We start from the raw sequence: 4140 nt of genomic DNA, 5'->3' as shown, positions 1-4140 counted from the left end.
ATATAAGAGTTCATCTTTCTTTATAAATGACTTTCAAATCCCTCACTTTCTCTGCAGACACTTATTTGTGAAAATTTCTTTTAGGATTTGGTACCCATAACAAATGCAACAGTAAAACTGGTGTTTCATCTTTGTCCATGATGATGACATCATATTTCAAATATTTTGAATTTTTTTCTATTAACAAGGCTAAAACTATGTTAGAAAGCATATCATAAACTCATGTTGAACTTTAGGTCAGGTAAAACCTCTAAAATCTTCTTCACACTAACTATAAATGTTCCATTCTTATTCAACCTGTAGTAATCACTCAGATTTTTTATATAAAAATATAATTTTTTATTTACTCCCATTTACTTTTGTCTTGTAATTTTTATCAACATTTATATCAGAACAGATATGTGATAGCAAAAATAATTACTCAGAACTATGATTTAGAGCACAAGCTTAAGATTTTTCTTATATATTACATGTAATTATAATAATAGCTACTATTTGTTGGGTATCAGATGTTTTACCAGTTTTTTTATATTCATTATATCCTCACTAATTTTTTTACTGATACATAATAGTTGCATATATTTTGGGGGTACATGTGATATTTTGATACATGCATAAAATATGTAATAATCAAATAAGACATTCATTACTTCAGACACTGAGATATACTCCATACTTTCTAATACTAGATCTTATGCCTTCTATCTAACTATATTTTTGTACTCATTTACCAACCTATCTTCATCCTCATTATGAATTTTTAAAATAAAAATACTTGATATTATTTTTATTTTGTAGATATGAAAACTGAAACTCAGAATTTAAGTGACTTCTTCAGTTTTTAATGTGTGTGGACTCCACTTTAAAAGAACTCATAAAAGTGCCTTAGTGTACCAATTATGTCAATAATGCAGTATGTTAGGCATTAGCTAAATTATCCAATAATCAGTATAATATGAGCTTTAGAAGGCAAATTGTTTTTGTTTTGGAGGATGCTTAGAATAATCAAAGAAACACTGATGTTGCTTGTCTGAATTTCTGAATTGTGTATGTTGATGACTATTTCCTACATAAACCTTAATTCACTTTTCCTCAGGCATATACTGAGCCCATTTAGAGAATGCAGAGTGGTTGTCTTTGAGAATTACACTGGGAAAGAATAGTGTCCTTTCATCTAGTGTAATCTATACTTCAAGAACTGGAGCATCATAAAAAAACTGCTTAAACAAACAAAAAAACAAGCAACAAACAACAAAACCCCCCAAAACTTTAGTGGCTTAAAACAATCACAATGGTGTATTTAGTGCATGTATCTGTGCTTGTGCAGAGTTTGTCATGAAAAGCTTGTGTCTGCTCCAGGAGTTATCATCTGAGCAAGTTTGATGGAGAACTGAAGAACCCACTTCTCAGATGGTTAACTCATATGTTGATGGTTGTCATGTTGATGGCGACTGTTTGGCTGGGAGCTCAGGAAGGGCTGAAGGCTGAGGATTCCATGTAGACATTTTTATGTGGGCTTCTCCGTGGGGTGCTTGGGCTTCCTTATAACATGGTGACTTTGTTTTAGAGAGTGTCTCAAGAGCCAGCAAGTAAAACCTCCCAGTTTCTTAATGTCCTGGACTTGAAAATTGGCATTGTGTCACTTCTGCTGGATTCTGTTGATCAAGTAGTGACAGATTGAGCAGTGTCAAATAATTTTGGACCATATTTTTTTATTTATTTATTTTTTCCTTTTAATTACATTTATTTTAATGCTGAATTTACTCCCGTGCCATAAGTTTTTGTTTCTTCAGTTTCCTCTGGGATATCTTTTTCTTCTGGGCAACCTCCTCTTCTGGTTTAGGAACAATCTGTTCCTTTTCTGTAGGGATCATCTCAATGTGTCAGGGAGAGCTCATGTATAGGTTAATCCGACCATGAGCTCTGTAGGTTCCACGGCCTTAGGTGTTTTGTTCACTTGGATATGCTCAATGACCAGAGAATCTACGTCTAAACCCTTAAGTTCAGCATTACTCTGTGCGTTTTTAAGCATGTGCAGCAAAAATTCAGCACTCTTTTTGGGCCACCGACCTTGTGTCCAGCCCCACTGCTTGGCCTGCGCACACCTGCCAACTCCACCATTGTAACGTCGGAATGGTACGCACTGTTTCTGTAAAGTGACATCTTTCAGATACTTTGTGGCTTTTTGTATATGCATACCCTTGATGGCCTGAGCAGTTTCACGAGTGTTCTTAAAGTGAACACGAAGATTGGAACCTCTTGATTTGCATGATTTCATGGGGTTCTCCGGGTCAAGTGAATAGCGAACCATTTTCACAGATTACCACTAGACACTGGACCTCCGGAGTCCGCAAGGACCACAGGCGGCCCGCGCCCCACGGCGGGCCGGTGCCCCCACCAGTGGAGGAGCCCGGTCGTCCCCATTCCCGCCCATCACGTCCCTCTGCGGACCTCAGAGGCCGACCAGTCCCAGCTCCCAAAGTCAGGCCCTCTGCCACGTCCTCCTGCATAAGAAACCACTGCCTCCAGCGAGGATTTAGTAGCCCTAGGAGTTCTCCTCCCGGGGGCCTGGAGACTGGCACCCCTGAAGCCAGGATGGCGGCAATGGCAGGAGGATTCTGGATCATATTTAAAAACTACTACATTCATAAAGAAATAAAACTGAAGATAAACAGATGAATAGAAAAAAAGTTTTATGTGTATCTTAGATGGCTTACTTCTGTCTGAGCCATTCTTGGGTAAATGTGGTGAAGGCAAGAAGAAAGTGAAAAAAAAGTTTCACCTACATGAAATGAGGAAATAGAAAAAGAGGCACATTTTAAATATTTCCATTAACGCTTCTTATTGTTCATGTTGCTGTTTAGAACTCTGGCAATAAAGCTCATTATAGCTTGAAATAGAATTGTTCAAGCATTAATTCATCATTGGCTACTGGCTTATAAGTCAGTGCAGTCTAGATAATTCTCATTCTTGACACAGTTTTATGAAGTGATTTAAAAATACTTACTCATAAAAATATACTTAAGCCATTAATATCTCCATTAGTCACAAAGGCATTATGAATGCAAAAATAATATTTTTGCTGTATACTTACCTCAGTTTCCTTGAGAATTTGTTTTCTCAATTGTACAATTGTATTACTTTTTGTTATGTTTCCTACAGTGTTCAAAAATAATTTCTGACATTGCTAAATGTCAACTGGGTCATGTGTATTGATATATCTTAACTTTGATATATCTTAACTATAGTCATAGGACTTTGAGAATTTTTATAGTTTCCCATAGCCTTACTGAAATATTGATTAAATGGACCATCTATTGTGTTACAGAATCGGGTATTACTAGCCAAACCTCATCCTAAACCAAAACAATGCAAATTAAATCAATAACTGCTATAATTGCCATTGCAACTAAATTGCATACTGAAAGATATAAAATGACATGGTTTTCCAGTCAACGTGCATTGTGAGCTTCTATAAATTTCAGATTTCATAGGTATTTACTGGGAGTTTTGGCCTTAGGCTTAATGTTATTAATACTTTCAGTTCGTTCATTTGTAGTTGCTTAGGCCACTGCTAATAGAAGAAGATTTTTTTTTCTGCCTTTTCCTCCTCTTCAATCTACTCATTGACTAATTAGAAGGAATAATGTATTTTACCTTTAGCCAAATTTTCATAGACTCAGGATTTAAATGATTTATGGTGCCAAAAATTATCCTAAAATTTATATGAAACCACAGAAGACCCAGAATAGCCAAAGCAATCCTGAGCAAAAAGAACAAAGCTGGAGGAATCATATCACTTGACTTCAAATTACACTACAAAAGTATAGTAATCAAAACAGCATGGTACTGGCATAAAAACAGATACATAGACCAATAGAACAGAATAGACAACCCAGAAATAAATTTAATCAACTTATTTTTGACAAAGGGACCAAGACCAAGAACATACACTGGGGAAAGGACAGTCTTTTCAATAAATGGTGCTGGGAAAATTGGATATCGATATGCAGAAGAATAAAAGTAGATCCCTATCTTTCACCATAAACAAAAATTGAATCAAACTGGATTAAATACTTAAATCAGAGACCTTAAACTATGGAATCACCAGAAGAAAACATAGGAGAAACTCTATAGGAC

At 35.8% G+C, this 4140-nt stretch overlaps 1 pseudogene; it reads right to left on the bottom strand.

The window, feature by feature from the left end:
* Positions 1-1707: 1707 nt before the first annotated feature.
* On the bottom strand, positions 1708-2431 carry LOC129463227 (large ribosomal subunit protein uL22-like; annotated as a pseudogene).
* Positions 2432-4140: the final 1709 nt, after the last annotated feature.

The sequence above is a fragment of the Symphalangus syndactylus genome, chromosome 2, assembly GCF_028878055.3.
Source record: "Symphalangus syndactylus isolate Jambi chromosome 2, NHGRI_mSymSyn1-v2.1_pri, whole genome shotgun sequence".
In the NCBI taxonomy this organism is placed as follows: Eukaryota; Metazoa; Chordata; class Mammalia; order Primates; family Hylobatidae; genus Symphalangus; species Symphalangus syndactylus.
This window is presented reverse-complemented; position numbering and strand designations above follow the sequence as displayed.